This window comes from Schistocerca piceifrons, chromosome 5 (genome assembly GCF_021461385.2).
Source record: "Schistocerca piceifrons isolate TAMUIC-IGC-003096 chromosome 5, iqSchPice1.1, whole genome shotgun sequence".
NCBI classification, from domain to species: domain Eukaryota; kingdom Metazoa; phylum Arthropoda; class Insecta; order Orthoptera; family Acrididae; genus Schistocerca; species Schistocerca piceifrons.
In genome coordinates this window covers 317,377,273-317,395,646 of record NC_060142.1, presented here as the reverse complement: position 1 = coordinate 317,395,646, position 18,374 = coordinate 317,377,273, and positions in this window count along the sequence as shown.

Below are 18,374 nucleotides of genomic sequence, written 5' to 3'. Positions count from 1 at the left end.
TCACGGGGCATCAGCACCTAGCACGTCTCCCTGGAACAGTGACAGTTCGACAGAGTGCCTAACACTATAATTTTGGCCAAGTGATCTGGTGGTAGAAGGCTCGAAGTCTTCACACAAGCATATGAAAGTAGAGGGGGCTGAGAGGACACACACCTGCATGAAGTCAGGATAGCTTTTGGGGACCTGTGAAGTGTTTTCGATACTAGTACTCGTAAAACATCGTTAGAGTAGCATTATTTATTAAAAGTGTTTACAACTCACTGTTGTTCTGCACCAGCCATGGCTGATGCTCAAATCAAATGTGTGTTGAATTCCACCGGACATCAGTCAAGTCAGCTCAATGTCTGCATGCGAATTTGGTACTGTGAAGGTTGCCATTGAGCAGCTGCAGACATTGTCCAAAAATGCTGGACTGTCCTCAGTCCCACTCTGGACTTTTGAAGACCAGTCTGTGATGTAGCTGGTGTTGGTAGTCATGTGGTCGGCTAATCGCCTCCATAATGGCCTGGTAGGTTTCGGCAAGCAGAGGCACCTGAGTGTTGAACAGGAATGTGGACCCCAGGGGGGCTGTTGTTGGTTTCTGCATTGAAATTCAGTGCAGCCAGCACTCCATGATGTGGTGTTGTCAGGAGAAAGTGAGGTCCCCCATCGGTAGATGATAACTGGCGAGCAATATGGAGATCATCAGGTGAAGACTATCATCTTTGAGTACATCATCAGGTAGTTCATAGATTGTACTAGAGCATCTCGGACATAGATTCACTATAGTATCGTAATCATGGTATTGAGTGCTATTACTGTGAATGCGATTGATCCCAATGATCAACTCATGATGAGTTCTGGAGGAAAGGGGCGTTTAAAGGGAGATGGCGTGTTGCTATATGCGAGGCTTTGTCATAATGGCCGCTATGTCCTCCCTATTCTGCTATACTCACTTAAGTGGCTGGTAACTGCTGTGCCAGTTCTTGCTGTGTTCTCTTGTGAAGGAGATAGAGTTTCTCGCCCCATATCTTACAAGCTAACAAATATCCTTGTCTCTGTTCCTTTGGTTTTTTGTTCCATTATCCTTACTGCTGAATGTGTACCCACATTCTGCAGATGGTGTCACAGTGTGTTGGCAACCTAACCCACCTGAAATATACTGGCTTACTTCCTGGTTCCACCCTGGCACGACTTGTGTTTGCCTGGGGTGATATGAATGTGTTTTAATAACTTTTTTTATAATTTATACTCCTTATATTCTGAGCTGTAACAAGAGGATGGCTACTCACAACAGCTAAGTTCAGCAGGTCAGGCTGTCTGATGTCTCGAAGGTAGTTGCCATCGGGTAAATGGTAGTCAGTATGTCACTGGTCCTGCTTACTGGATATAGCTCATTGCAGCTGAACAGAAGAAGGATTCAGACGTCTGAGTGATAGTAGTTGTCCTTCAGGAGCAAAGACGTTATCTATTCGTGAGGATGACTGAATGTGGCCTGCTTTTCTGTGCCCATCAGTGTTGTTCACCATACCACAGAGCCCCAACCATTCGTTTTAGTTTGTTACTTTCTGAAGTGTCAGTGTGCTGAAAGTCGTTCTTGTGTATTATTTACGTTTCGTTACTCCATTGTGTGTGGTTGGCAGAATGACGCAATGCTTCCTTCACGGTGAGGTCATAGTGATGTGTAGCGATGATCTCCGTTACATGTCAAGATAGTAACAGTATCAACTCTCCTGCCTGTTTCACATTTCAAAGCAGATGTTTTGCATGAACCTGCCTTGGCTTGGCGCTGGCGAAAAAGAAACTTAAACAATTTTACATTCGCCCTGGACATACTACTGTCACACAAGGGCTGTTTCTTTCAGTCATTTCCACTTATGCTCAGGATGATTTTATGATTTTCCTCCCTCCGTCTTCCCCTACAACTTCCCGTGGTTTGGCAGTTCTTGCTGTGGACTTAGAAACTGTGTCAGATGAGTTGTTACTAGCTGATAAGGTCAACCAGGGAATGTGCTGCTTTACCTGGTGAGACTTGCCTTATTGCTTACTATTTAGTTTTCTTAAAAAATATCAACTTCCATCAGCAGTTACTCAAGTACATATCTCCTGTGGATATACTTACCTTGTTGCCATTGTTTGTCCAGGGTTGCAAGTCCTCAATTCCATTATGTATTTGACATGCTCTTAACGTCGTAATAACAGAAAAAACTTTGAGTAATATTTATATATTATTGTACGGTAAAAAGAACAGTAAAAGTATGTTGATCTGAAATATTCCACTGCCTCAGTGTTGCGACATTAATCATAGGGCTAAACACGTCCAATAACTGTCAAAGCGTCTGCTAGCTACACTCGCCGATATCGTGTCAAGACCGTAACCAACCCAAGTGGCCACCTCCAACTGAGAGTCCTGCTTTTACTCTAGGGGCTTGTAACGTCAGTCTCATGGGGTCAGACAAGAACTATGTCACAATTACAACGTGTAATTACGAATTAAATAATGTTCCATATAAATTTGTGATGCAGGTTAAGTGTACACACAGTCCGTTGTATCCAAATGATACGTTGTATTCCTTTGAAATTGCTGGTTCTCTACGAATGCATTTGTGTTTATTATTTATTCACTGAAGAAAGGGGAGAGATCGTGGAAACTGAAAACATACAAAAACAAAAATCAATAGAAAAGTGAGACTAGGTACTAGAATTGAAATATTTTGAGCTCGTCCTCCCTGCCTAAAATGACTTTTCTAGAAAAAGTGTGAAAATTGAGATAAACAATGCTCGTATTGCAGCTCTGGAGGAATACTTCATGGAAGATACTGTCCACAAGAAATGTTAAGTCACTGCGAATAATAGATGGTTCTAACTTACGGTGTACGGTACAAAGTTAGAGATAATTTCTAAAAGAGAAACGATGTACGCAAACTTGAACCACGGGAAGAAAGCGGATAAGTACAGGTAGGAAGATCGATATGGAAGTGGACTGACAGTTTCACGACAGTCTATTTAGTGACCGAAAGTGTCCGTTAGATTACATGAAAAACAACATGTTTTAAGTAGCTTCTTGTTTGCCGGCCGGTGTGGCCGAGCGGTTCTAGGCGCTTCAGTCTGGAACCGCTCGACTGCTACGGTCGCAGGTTCGAATCCTGCATGGACTGTGCGGCTGATGCCGGCGGAGGTTCGAGTCCTCCCTCGGGCATGAGTGTGTGTGTTTGTCCTTAGGATAATTTAGGTTAACTAGTGTGTAAGCTTAGGGAATGATGACCTTACCGGTTAAGTCCCATAAGATTTCACACACATTTGAACATTCGAATCCTGCCTCGGGCATGGATGTGTGTGTTGTCCTTAGGTTAGTTAGGTTTAAGTAGTTCTAAGTTCTAGGGGACTGATGCCCTCAGATGTTAAGTCCCATAGTGCTCAGAGACGTTTGAATCATTTTAGCTTCTTGTTTACAAATCGGTTTTAATCGAAAGCAATCGATTTGGAATAGACTGAACCAGTAAATACCCGACTCTTTAATGAGTCAGGTTCTCATGTATAAAACAGGTTCAAACGTCTGATTACTTAACAAATGCATGTAAGTCAGAAAAAGTTTCAAAAAGGAAAGAAGCTACGTGTATATGTTTGATAAAAGTCGCAAAGTGCTCTCATTTTCAAATAGTAGATGAATGCAGTCTGGGTAATTTGCGCATCTTGAGATACACTGCCTCAAGACATAAACACTGTTTCTAACTGTTACACTTGTCTTGCTGCGTTAAAATCTTACCTTAACATTACACTGAGGAGACAGAAGGCATGGGATAACGATACGCACCATACAGATGGCGGTAGTATTGCGTACATAAGGTGTAAAAGGGCAATGCATTGGCGAAGCTGTCATTTGTCCTCAAGAGATGCATGTGAAAAGGTTTCCGACATGATTATGGCAGTACGACTGAACTTAACTGACCTTGAACACGGGACGGTAGCTACAGGTAGACGCGTGGGACATTCCAAGAAGCTCGGAACATTCCATTACGGAAACAGGAAATTCAGTTCACCGAGAACAGCAGAGCTCCTACTTTCAGGCATTACCTATATGGTGTAAAGTTGCCAGTGGTAACAGACAAAGAACAGTACGTGAAATAACCGGGGAAATCACTGTGGAACGTAGGACGAGCGTATCCGCAAGCACAGTGCGGCGAAATTTGGTGTTAATGGGCTATGGCAGCAGACGACCGAAGCGAAAGCATTTGCAAACTGGAGGGCATTGCCTGCAGCGCGTCTCCTGAACTCTTGGTGACTGGAAAACCGTGGCCTGGTCAAATGAGTCCTGATTTTAGTTGGTAGAAGTTGTTAGCAGGGTTTGGAATGGGGCGCAGACCTTACCAAACCATGGACCCAGATTGTCACCAAGGCATTGTTCAAGCTGCTGATGGCTCCATAAAAGTGTGGGCTTTTTTTTTTTTTTTTTACTTTACATGGAACCGATCATTGACTGGAAATAGAGACTGTTTTCAGCCCTTCACGGAAATCATGTTCCCAAACAACGATGGAGTTTTTTATAGATGAAGATGCGCCATGTCACCAGGTCACAGTTGTTCGCAGCTGGTTTTAAGAACATTCTGAACCATTCTAGCGACTGATGTGCCCAACAAGATCATCTGACATGAATCTCATCGAAAATACAAGTATATGGGATATGATCGAGGGTACAGTTCGTGCACAGAATCCTGCACTGGCAATACCTTCGCAATTGTGGACAGCTGTAGAGGCAGTATGGGTCAGTATTTCTTCAGGGGACTTCATAAGACTTGATGAGTCCACGCTACGTCGAGCTGCTTCACTATGCCGGGCAGAAGGAAGCCCGACACTATACTGGGAGGTATCCCGTGACTTTTTACACCTGAGTGTACACCTCTCAATGAGCAGGTTAGGACAGAATTTTAGCCGGCCGCGGTGGCCGTGCGGTTCTAGGCGCTGCAGTCCGGAACCGCGGGACTGCTACGGTCGCAGGTTCGAATTCTGCCTCGGGCATGGATGTGTGTGATGTCCTTAGGTTAGTTAGGTTTAAGTAGTTCTAAGTTCTAGGGGACTGATGACCTAAGATGTTAAGTCCCATAGTGCTCAGAGCCATTTGAACCACAGAATTTTAAATTCTTAAATTCGGCCAATAATTACATGAAATACTGAAAATCAAATTTTTATTGTCTTTGGAAGTCACTGGACAGGCATTCTGCAACTAGAACCAGATAAACTGGATTAGCTCTTTAGTAATATTCACTTCCCAGTCACATTAATGTGACCTGTCAAAAGCATAAATTATCACCTTTTGCGGCACGGACGTGCAGGAAAAAGAACCACTGAGGTTTTAAAAGATACCGACAGGCATGTGGGGAACCACGGTGATTCCAGTGCCGTGGCAAAGTGCGGTAGGTTTCACGGTTGAGGCTCCACGACGCGAACAGCCTGATCAACGTGGTCCCATAGATTATCGATTGGGTTTAAATCAGGAGATGTTTGCTGGTCAGGAGCGTACGATAAACTCACCCTGGTGGTCTTCGAACCTGGGCATACACTGCGAGCTGTGTGACACGTTACATTGTCCCGCTGACAGATGCCATTGTGCTGAGAGAAAACAAACTGTATATAGGGGTGGACTTTGTCGTCAAACATAGACGCATACTTGTGTTGATCCATTGTGCCTTTGAGAATGACGAGACCTCCCAGGAAATGCCACAGCTGATCACATTAATGTGACTGGAAAGTGTATATTACTAAACAGCTAACCCTGGTCATCTGGTTCTGGTTGCAGAATGCCTGTCCAACGGCTTCCTGGGGCAACAAAAATTTAATCATTATTTCATGCAATTATTGACCGAATTTAAAAATTTAAAATTCTGTCATAAAATACTCATTAAGAGGTGTACATTCGGGTGACAAAAGTCATGGGTACCTCCCAATATCGTGTCGGGCCTTCTTTTGCCCGGTGCAGTGAAGCAGTTTCCCAGACCATGACGTTCCCTCCTCCGGTCTCGACCCTTCCGACGATTGTAGCAGGGCATACCATCTGTCTGATGGAGCACAAAACGTGATTCATCAGAAAAGGCCAGTTGTCGCCCTTAGTGGACGTCAAGTTGCAGTAGCGGCCTGCAAATTCCAGCCTTCGTCGCCGACGAATAGCAGTCAGCATAAGTGCATGAACAAGGCACCTACTGCGGAGGACCAGTCGCTGAATGGTCATTGAAGAGACACTGCTAATAGCCCGTTGGCTCATCTCGGCGGTCAGTTCCTTCATCAATTGCACGTCTATTCGCCCACACGTATCTCCACAGCCGACATTCACCCCTGTCATCTATGGCCTGTTGTGCACCACGGTTGCCTCGGCGCTATGGTTGGATAGTGTCATTTTGCCATGCACTGTATACTTTAACCACAGCGGCAAGCTAACAAATAACATACTTAGCCGTTTCGGAAATGCTTCCACCCTTGGACCGGAAGCGAAAGATTATTTCTTTTTCGCCATCAGATAAATCGCTCGGTTTCCGCGTTTAGACAACGACAGCACTGTTTCACCTGCCCTCCCCCCCCCCCCCCACAATGGCTTTATACACACCCCTCCTCCTCCCCCCTCACCTACTGCTAGTGCTGCCGTCTGTGAGTGGTTATTGCACGTTGACGTCGAACATACGCGTTTGCCACATAAATATGACTGGATCGTGCAGATGGCCGCAATATTTAGAAAACAGCCGCGAGTGCATTACAATCACACTAGCTGCAGTGTTACAGATCAGGCCACAAGCCCATCTATGTGTGTAAGTATTTACAGTAGCATCTAAAAAGTATTCTGTGTTAAATGCAGCCTGTAATTTATAGAAGTAAAATATGAAAATTCCTCACCATTTTTGAGACCCTCGGTTGTCATACTACTGTATTCCCCAAAGGTTATCTGCGAAATTTGAAAAGTAAAAACACGAGTATAAATAATTTCACTGAAACGTGTATTGGGGGTCATGATTTCCGTGATATTAGAAATGAAGTGAGAAACGTAAATAAGGAAATAAAGTCTGTGAAAACGAAACAAAATAGGAAGCGTAACAGGGTGAGTAGAGAAAGATTATCTTTGAAAACTGTAGGAAACGATCCTAATGACAGGGGTAGTAAAGCGAAACAGAGAAAAAGATGAATAACGCGGAAGAGTAATGACCAACGCTAGAAATTTGGAAGACGAAGACGAATGACACAGGACTTGTTTTCGGGAGAAACTGAATTCAAATCAGGTCAGATGTTACAGATTTGGATTTCCTGTGTTTTCCTCAAATCATTTTAGGCGAATACAGATATGTCAACTTTTTGGCCACGACCTGTTCCTCAGTGAGTCGGAGAATGTGCTTCAGTACCTTAACTCCTCGACATAACGTTAGGCTCTTAATCTTCACTCCATCCTTTTGCTGATGACTGTCTTCATATCAATACACATGACACGAACCGCCCACTGAGAAACGAACAGAGAAATGAGACGCTTCCGACAGTCAACAAATTACATGTGGACGTTTCCTGTACGGCTGTCTGTTCAGCCGTCTCCGCCCCGGATCTCGGTGCCACACGGCGCGGCACCTGCTGGGTAGACGTTTGCACGTCTAGCGTCGCGTGACGCGACCACCTGCGTCCTTGATGGGGTCTTGCTGCGTTTTCTTTCGTAGCAAAACAGTCCTTCCAGTACCAGTTGCAGCCTTGGCTTATGACGCATGAGCACGTAATGACTACTCCAGGCCTATGGCTATTATGTCGTCAACCAGCATGCTGTTTTGTGGCGCATCCGCAAAGAGTGTGAAGAAAGTAATGACTGTCTCTTCTTACTTGTTCTGGAATTTTTTTTACTTGTTGTAAGATTTTTTTTTCGAACAACAATATTGTCTCCTTCAAAGTAGAACCCTTCAGCAGCTATACAACAGCACAGTCGTTGTCCCCAGTCTTGGCAGCAGCTCTGGAAAGCTTCTACCTATAGGGCATTTAACATGTCGGACACATTCTTTTAAATATTTTTCGGGTCCTTTTAAGACATTTTGCAACTTTGGGAAACGACAGGAATGCGTCTTGAGGTCAAAAATGGCAATAGGCCATGTGAGATGGAGCGTTGTTATGATGCAGCGCCCACTTGTCTGCAATGTCCGGTCTCCCTCGATTCACCATTTTCCTTAGACTTTCAAGGATATATTCATAAAACAATTGGTTGACAGTTTGTCTTGCAGAAACAAATTATTTATGTACTATACCACTACCACAAAAAAAAGTCAAATCAGCACTGTTTTGATCTTTGATTTGCTCAATGGAGCCTTTTTCGGTCGAGGAAGTCTCAGTGTGCCACACCTGGCGTTGTCACCTAGCCTCAGGATCGTACTCAAACATCCAGGATTCATCACCTGCGCTCACACGACTGAATCGTCGATGGTCATTGGTAATCCTCTCAAGAAGATCAACATACACATTTCTTCGGTTTTCTTATGCTCTCAAAAACCAACTCGGACTGAGCATCTGGAAGAGATGAACACACAATTTCGCACAAATAGAACAAGAAAGCGTTGCCAGATCCCTTGCAGTGCTACAAGTCTCATTACTTTTCTCACACACCTCTTATATCCGCAGCACTTAACTTTGGAAATTCTTCCTATTACCCTAAAATGTGAACAGCTCAAACACATCCCGGTGATGCTTCTAATGACTAGCAATGAATTTTACGTATTCAAAATCTCATTGAAAATTACCAATTTTTCATGGAAAATTACCGATATCTGAAACAACGGGTATGTTTTTAGCCATGATCTGAACGAGAAGATGAATGAAATAATAATATTCTATAAGTGTCTCATTGGAAAGTGAATGATACTGAAAGACACAGGGTCCTACATTTTGATACGAATTTTAGTTTGTGGTTTATTGATATTGTAGATAACCTTATAAACAAATTACGATGAAATTCATCGTAGGTTGCCTCAAACATACGACAAAAGGCATCCTACGCAAAGTTTCGGTCTGTGTCCATGTGAGGGTTGGTTACGTTGTGATAAATAGACTTTCTGGCGCCAGTGACGGCCAAATGCACTGTCGAATGACAGAAAGAAAAATGACTAATAGGAATACTGAGAACGTTATTCCTACTCGATAGACGTAACGAAACAGGAAATAAGGTTAATAGATTATATATGAGGCAATGAACCAGTCAACTGATGTCGTCGCTTGATATACTTCGTTTACTCGACCTTCATTTAACTTGACTGTGACTTATAAATTATACTAGTAACAACACATTTGTAGGTCCAAATGTTCATTGATTTATCGTTACTGACTTGTTTCTGAGATAAAAGCGTTTTCTCAGCATGTTTTGGTCAGTCGGAAAGTGAATGGAACATTGGGGCATTCCATTTACCGTAAGCCCATACATACAGACATATACTTCCAGGCGTGTAGCTGCCAACCACCCATCACAAACTATGGGCGGTCTTCGAACGTTTTGGAAACAGCCTTGCCAAAAGAGCTGAAAGAAGACAATGGGTATCGTCCGCATCAGATCTGCACAGTTTTAAGGAGGAAGAAAGGTGAACACCCATGATAATAGGAGGAGAAGCAGCGGTTCAAGTCCAGGCCGTTCCTCCCAAAAGCCGCCAATATTTCGTCAAAATTAGACAGAATTCTAAGGAAACGTCACATCAAGGTAATCTTCCGCCCACCTACAAAAATTTGTGCTCTTCTCGGCCCGGCAAAGGGCGATCTGGGATTGCGGAAGGCTGAAATCTACAAAATACCTTGCCAATGTGGATGAGCATATATTGGTCAGACAATGCGCACAGTTCTCGAAAGATGCGTTGAACATGATCGCTGCACTTGCCTTTCGCAGCCTTGTAAGTGAACCATAACCGAGCATTGTATCTCCACAGGACAGTCCATGGATTAGTATGCTAAGGACATCTTGGCCTCAACGAGATCCTTCTGACATTCAATTGTTAAAGAATCAGTGGAAATGCGTTTGGCAGGAGATATTATAAATAACAATGGCGGCTTTCAATTGGATAAGGCGTGGTACCCGGTGATTTCTTTAATATCTTCAGAAAGAAAACATTTTACGGCTAATCACACGTCCAACGACGGTTTATTTTATTAATTTGACACTTGAATTTTAACTCCGTGATCCCGCTATATCACCATTACGCATGCGCCTGCACGCCATAGATGGAGCAGTATTTGAAGAGGGCGCGAAGATCGGCAGATGTCGTTCATGTAGCGGTTGCTTTTGCACACTAGTTTTTGGTAAAAAGTTAGCGATATGATCTAGCAATCTCCAGGGCAACAATTCATATGAAGATGGTTGAATGATTGCCAGCCGAAATATCGTGGTAAGAAGCTGCAACCCGAAATATCATGGAATATTCTTAACACCGAGAAAAATTCAAAACGACTGTCCAGTGACTGATTTGTCTGACTCAGTGAAGATCGTGAACAAAGACTTTTACGAGGTACTAGATTCCAAACGAGCATTCCATGCACTTCGCCGCGCGGAGTGGTCTCGCGCTTTGAGGCTCCATGTCACGGATTGCGCGGCCCCTTCCGCCGTAGGTTAGACTCTTCCCTCGGGCAGCCGACCCTTTGTGGCCGAGCGGTTCTAGACGCTTCAGTCGCGAACCGCGCGACTGCTACGGTCGCTGGTTTGAATCCTACCTCGGGCATAGATGTGTGTGATGTCCTTAGGTTAGTTAGTTTTAAGTAGTTCTAAGTTCTAGGGGACTGGTACATCAGATGTTAAGTCCCTTAGTGCTCAGAGCCATTTGAACCATTTTCTCTCAGCCATGGATGTGTGTATTGTTCTTAGCATTAGTTAGTTTAAGTTAGTTTATGTAGTGTGTAAATCTAGGGACCAATGACCTCAGCAGTTTGGTCTCTTAGGAATTCACACACACACACACACACACACACACACACACACACACACAGTCTATGCACTTTGCTTCACAATGTTCGCTTCTAAACTGGTTGCGATGGACCTGCATTCACCGACATCATAGCTCATTGCCGGCTTTGAAACTGTCATCGACAAAGTGTGACACTCGTCTGCGGTCCCTGTAGGTTAAGATCTTTTCGACCTGCGTTCTTAATCCGTGTAACTTGATTGCGATTGGTGTAGGATTCCTTTTAGACACGTTGGATAGATCGCGTTGATACAACAACAGATCTGGAAGTTTCATCCACTGTGTGGTCGTGATCAGGTCCAAACACTATTCTGCCACGCCTCCATATCGATCCATATTACAGTATATCACTGACTTCGTACACCGGCCGTCAGTAAGATATCACAGTTGACTCTATGTCTAGGAACCGTGAGCTCTTTTGTTATAATAAATTAGCTGACCCAGCAGGCATTGCATTTTCACAGAAAGGGAAAAAAAAGTTCGGTTTTATGATCTACTTAATTACGTGCTCTTGGATAAACAATATTTTTTGATTTTTCCATCTGGTGCGCGTACGAGTAAGTAAGACCGTTTCCAGACGCGTTCGCAAGCCACATACAGTTATCCATGTGAGAAGGATGGAGTTTTCAAATTCAGTCCACGCACTTGTAATGATTGTCCGTGCGCCTTGTTGACTGTCATTGAAAACGCGAGTCGCACTGAAAACTGCAAGTTTTTGAACTCGAAGAGCGTGTCTGTTGGAATCATTGGGATGCGCTTAGGAACATTTACATTTTCTATTCGTTTGTTCTTAACAGCAAATCTAGGAAAGTTATTGACCTACTGAGCTGAAGTTTTGGCACAACGTTGCACTGGAATACATCCATCGTTTTATATAACTGTGCGAAATGTGTTGCGAATAGCTTTAGTAATAAAGAAGTAATTGTGGTGTCACCGCCAGACACCACACTTGCTAAGTGGTAGCTTTAAATCGGCCGCGGTCCATTAGTACATGTCGGACCCGCGTGTCGCCACTTTCAGTGATAGCAGACCGAGCGCCACTACACGGCAGGTCTAGAGAGACTGACTAGCACTCGCCCCAGTTGTACGGACGACGCAGCTAGCGATGCACACTGACGAAGCCTCGCTCATTTGCAGAGCAGATAGTTAGAATAGCCTTCAGCTAAGTCAATGGCTACGACCTAGCAAAGCGCCATTAGTAACATTGCATGTATCTACAGAGTCTCACTTGTATCATCAAGAACGATGTATACAAATGATGGATTAAAGTTAAGTATTCCAGGAGCTACGTACTTTTCTTTATAGCATTCATTACATATCCTGTTTCAGACCTCACGCCATCCTTCGTGTGTTTATAGCGTGCCTTTCGGCTTCCTCTCATTGTGTCTAGGCTGTCTTGTCTAGACACAACAGTAATAAAACAAAATGTCATGCCCCTCGCTGCAGTTGTACTGCAAAAACAGGGAAAATATAGTAAGCGATAAAAATTTTTCCTTTCATGTTCTGTTCTGGGTGTCAGAGAGAAATGTTCTTGCAAGGATTTGAAATTATAATTATGTAAAGATTCTTGCCAGTCGCTAAGGGCTTACATTCTAAAATAGTGGATGCGTAAACCGGGGCATTCTCATGTGGTGGCATTTATTTATTTATGGCGTCATATCTCCTGAACTATGCGTCTAATTTTTGTTTTGTTTTTTGGTGGACGGGAGGGGGGGGGGGGGGGGGGAAGGGGGGATCTAGGGAACATCTCGGACGTACGGAGAACAACTGACTAAAGTGTCATCGGAATGAGTAATTTAGGAACGCATAGAGGACAAAAATACAAAGTAATATTCATTTATATTAATATTTATAAACAAACATAGTCTCAGTCAAGACTTTTTGTTACCAACCACAGCTTTAAGTCTGCGCTGTAGCTCATCTTCAGTTCTGGCGCCCCAAAGGGCAGTTTGTCGAAAGCGGTGTAAAGCTCACATCACAGTTGACAAACTGAAACTTCGCAGAGCCAGACCTGAAGACGATCTCGAGTACAGAGTCAAACCGGTAGTTGACAGTAAAAAATTTGTGCTACAGTCTGTGTTTGTTTATTTATTACTGATTTTATTACTGGGATAAGCAACGTCAGCGCAGTAACTACGGTGGCAGCCTGAACTAACAATTACTGTAAATAACTAATGTACACTCGACCAGTCAGTTTTAAGCAGGTAGCGTTAAGTAGTGGGCGTGTGGCTGTAGTATGTCAGCGATATTGTGTCACAAATAGCAGCGTCTGTGAAGGAAATATTGAAGACATTCTCGCAATCCTCTGAAGAAGTGAAAAGTGCGTGCAAAGTTTGTCACTCACGCATTGGCTCACGAAAAAAAACAACGACGCGTGGACGCACCCCGCGACTTGAAGGAAATGCGTGACAGCACGACCGGAAAAAGTCATTTAGGGTGGTGAGACTTGAAATCATCAGCATGAACCTACGATCAAGTGCAGAAACTCACATGAAGGGTCAAGACTTTTCTGAGTTGTTTAACATGCTCGCACGAGCGTTCGGTGCATTGTACTCGACGACTGGCGACAGCGGGTAGGGGACATGACAACGACGACTACGTAGACCACCTGAAGCATGAAACCACCACCTGAACTTTTCTCTGTTTTGTATTAATACACTACAATCGACTGTCACATGCACATCCATCGCAGTCAAGACGTGCATCAGTCCGTTCGTCCACCTACGGTCCTTATGGAATCCGGGGTACCGTGCTAAATTATATCCAACTGGAGTTTAGATCGTCAAAATCTCGAGCTGGTAAGGATCAACTTGCCCATAATGCTTCATACATTCTCAATTGGGGAGAGATCAAACGACCTTGCATCCCGAGATAGGTTCTGGCAAGAACAATAACAAGCAATAGATACTCTCGCCTTTTGCGGACAAGCATTGTCTTACGGATATGTAAGCCTAGGATGGACAACAAAACGAGGCCTAAAATTACATCGACGTATTGCTGTGCTATAATGGTGCCTCGGATGACAACCAAAGGATTGCTGGTATGAAAACAAATGGCCCCTCTGACCATCGGTAGTTGTTGGGGCTTAATTCCAAGCGGGACTCATCACTGAAGACAACTCTACTTCAGTCAACGAGACTCCAGACCGAAGACGTCTTTGCAGACGCCAAGGACAGCTGTGGGATAATATCCTGACGGTTGCCTGCCACACGGTCCAACAGTAGGAGTGTCATTGGCGGCAACCTTGTAGACAGTGACGATATTCATTGCACTGTTTTCATGTCCTTCATGGCGATCCAGCCCGGGTTACACTTCATCAAAATGATACTTGCCCGCACACGGCGAGAGCTTCTACCGCTTGTCCATTCTTGTCCAGCAAGGTCAGAGCCTTCCAACCAGCTTGGGATTTTGAAGCTCTAACTCAACAATTGGACAGAGCCTGGCAATATATCACTCAGGAGGACATCGAACAACTCTGTCAATCAATGACAAGCTGAATAACAGCTTGCATGCGGGCCAGAGGTGGACCAGCACGTTATTGACTTGCTCAATTTGCGAAGTTCTTCCTCTTGAATAAATCATTCTATTTTTCTGAAATTATGATCATTTGTTTGTCTGTACATGTTTATCACATCCACCTATTTCCGTCTCATTCGGATAATCCCTTCGTGATGTGTCATTTTTTTGTGTTAGAATGTATGCGATTAATATTGTGTAAGGTTATTGCTCTACCGACATTTTTTATGGGAGTTCATCGTGGGTGATAAATAATAAGCAAGAAATGCATATCCAGAGCAATGAGTTAAAATTGTATATAGTATCAACGGATGTGCCAACGGCCTTGTCGCAGTGGTAACACCGGTTCCCGTCAGATCATCGTAGTTAAGCGCTGTCGGGCTGGGCTAGCACTTGGATGGGTAATCATCCGGTCTGCCGAGTGCTGCTGGCAAGCGGGGTGCACTCAGTTCTTGTGAGGGAAAACTGGAGAGCTACCTGATTGAGAAGTACCGGCTCCGGTCTCGGAAACTGGCATACTGCCGGGAGAGCGGTGTGCTGACCACATTGCCCCTCCATATCCGCATCCAGTGACGCCTATTGGCTTAGGATGACACGGCGGCCGGTCGATACCGTTAGGCCTTCACGGGCTGTTCGGGAGGAGTTTAGTTTTAGTCAACGGATGTAAAAGTGCAGGGGACACAACAAATTTTTATATTGAAACTGTACCTTACTCATGGATCGTAAAAGGAAAGTTGGGCAGCAAACAGCCTGGAACGGAAAGTGAAGGAGAAGGCAATTAATGGGTGCTGGCGCCTCCTGATGTGCTTGTTTCAGTGAAAACGGCCACAGCTGGCGACCACATTCCGTAGTTTAGTTTGACAGTAAAGTTAGAGAAAGTATGAGGACGATTATGGGCCGCTGGGCTGTGTAATTTGTGTTACGTAGCGTGGAAGAGGCGCCGGCTGAGGGGAAACTCCAGGAAGGCCTTGAAGTTTAATTGATTGGCCAGCACCTGTAGTTAGTGCAGCGCAGCGTGGCGTTGAACGAGAGGTCAGGGGGCGGGACCGCGGCAACGGCGCCAGATGGCTCACCGTCGGGGGCTGCCCCTTCGTTCGCCCATCACCTGTTACTTATTTTCGGGCTTCTGACGTCGCTACTTCATAAAAGTGCGCGTTCAGATTGCTTTATCTCAGAACGCTGGAAGACCTGACGCTGGCTGCACACTGCATTTTTCACCTGTACGACAGTTACTCGTCGCTGGAAGTATACAAAACGTATGTTTAAATTTCTTTACTTACCCTTGTACTGTTTGTAGAAATAATGAAGCTCTATTCAACATTCTGCTGAACAAGAGAAAATATGTGGAAAAACAAGAAAGCCATTATTTTGGTCTTGAGACTTAATGAAACTCTCGAAGCTAGTCTACCCTCTGAAAGTCTCTTTATTTCTGCATTACCTCCGTAAACAACATCCAAAGGACCCGGCTTGACTGTAGTTAAGTCTTGGTCTGCAAGTACCTCCCCCTCCCCTCCCCATCTGCCCCACCCACAACACATCCACACACATTCCTCCATTAACAAAAGACTATTGATACCGCAAAACTAGAAGTGCAGGCCAACTGATATGTCCTACCTATGCATACCTTCTTTATTTGTGCCGTAAATTCTTGTGTCCTAAGTTCAGTAAGTCGTCATCAGTTATCTAATCTATTCATCTAATATTCAGAATTCTTCTGTACTACAACGATTCAGCAACTTCTTATTCGAATTGTTTTACTTCCGTAGTAGGCTACACTTCAAACACCTTCACAAAATACTATCTAATATTTAAATTTATATTCGATGCCAATAAATTTCTCGTTTTCACTAACATTTTTCTTACTGTTGCCAACCTGCATTTTGCGCCATCTCTACTTTGATCATCGTCTGTTTTGTAGTAGGGTTTTGGAGGGAGTTGGGGTTGTTTGGGGAAGGAGACCAGACAGCAAGGTCATTGGTCTCATTGGATTAGGGAAGGATGGGGAAGGAAGTCGGCCGTGCCCTTTCAGAGGAACCATCCCGTCATTTGCCTGGAGTGATTTAGGGAAATCACGGAAAACCTAAATCAGAATGGCCGGACGCGGGATTGAACCGTCGTCCTTCTGAATGCGAGTCCAGTGTCTAACCACTGCGCCACCTCGCTCGGTCATCGTCTGTTAGTCACCTTCCTAAATGCAGAAATGATCTATTAGGAGGGCTATTTTTTCAAGGTCCTATCGGTCGCATAATTATAACTACAGTGAAATTTCTACGAGAATTTGCACAGATGTGTTGTGCAGTGCCTCTATTACGTTTGCCAATCACGCCGTGTCGTACTTTCCAGTTCTGAGCGCCCAGTGAGTACGTAAAGAAGTCTAGAACAACAGAGTCTGCCGCCAAGTGTGAATTGCATGCTGTCATTCGATGTCTTCGTGCTGAGGGTTCCCGCCGGATTTCGTGCAGTCCACATAACGTAACTGTCATTCATGACAGCAAAGAGCGGTAAAGTTGCAGGAACTGTACGTATAGCCGTTCATGATACAGAGGGTGAGAAGGAAGTTGTCCAGGTGAGAACGTTTGGAGCATTATGGACAGGGCCCTCCAGTCACCTCGGAATTTTGACCATCTAAACCGTGAAGTGGACAAATTTTTACACGATGACCCTAAGGAGGACATACAATAACTCTGTCAATCAAGGCCGAGCCGAATAACTGCTTGCGTAAGGGCGAAAGGTAGATCAAAACATTATTGACTTGCTCAATTTATGAAGCTCTTTCCCTTGAATAAACTATCCAGTTTTCCGAAATTCTAATCAATTGTTCGCCTGTAAATATGAGAGAGGAGAAACACTAATTGAGTTTTGTAATAAATTTCAACTAATAGCAGCGAATACTTTGTCCAAGAAACATAAGAGGAGGAGGCTGGGAGATACGGGAAGATTTCAATCAGATTACATAAAGGTCAGACAGAGATACCGAAAACCGATACTGGATACATAGGAGCATACATAGATTCAGATCACAATAACGAGACACACTTGGAGGTCTGTGAGGCTATAGATGCTGCTATAAGGAATAGCTTAGTAGGCAATTCAATTGAAGTGACAGCTACCACTGAAATTAAAAACAAGGGTAGTAACATTAAGAGTGCAATAAGATTTCCACTGTTAGGTACAGAGGAGAAAGTGGGTAGATGGAAAGAGTGCATTTAAGGTCTTTATGAGGGAGAAGACTTGTCTGATGACATGATAGAGGAAGAAACAGGAGTCAGCATAGAAGAGATAGGAGATCCAGTATTAGAATCAGAATTTAAAAGATCTTTCGAAGACTTAAGATCGAATAAGGCAAAATAGATGGCTAACACTTCATCAGAATTTCTAAAATTGTGGCGGAAGTGGCAACCAAACGACTATTCACGTTGGTGTGCTGAATATATGAGTCTGGCGATATACCATCTGACTTTCGGAAAAACATCCACACAAAAAAGCAAGTCTGCAAGAGCCGAGAAGTGCGAGCATTATCGCACAATCAGCTTAATAGCTCATGCCTCCAAGTTGCTGACAAGAATAATATACAGGAGAATAGATAAAGCTAATTCTGCATACATTAGATGACTATCACTTTGGCCTTAGGGAAGGGAAAGGCTCAGACATTGCAGCTGATAATGGAAGCAAGAATAAAGAAAAATCAAGATACGTTCATAAGATATGTCGACCTGATAAAAGTGTTTGATAATATCAGATGGTTCAAGATGTTCGAAATCCTGAGAAAAATAGGAGTATGCTATTGATAGGGGAAAACGGGTTAATATACAGTACGTACAAGAAGCAAGAGGAAGAAAAAGAGAGGAAGATCAAGGACGAAGTGCATGGATTATGCGTGTAAGATAGGGATGTAGTCTATAGCCCCCACTATTTACTCCATACATCCAAGAACCAATG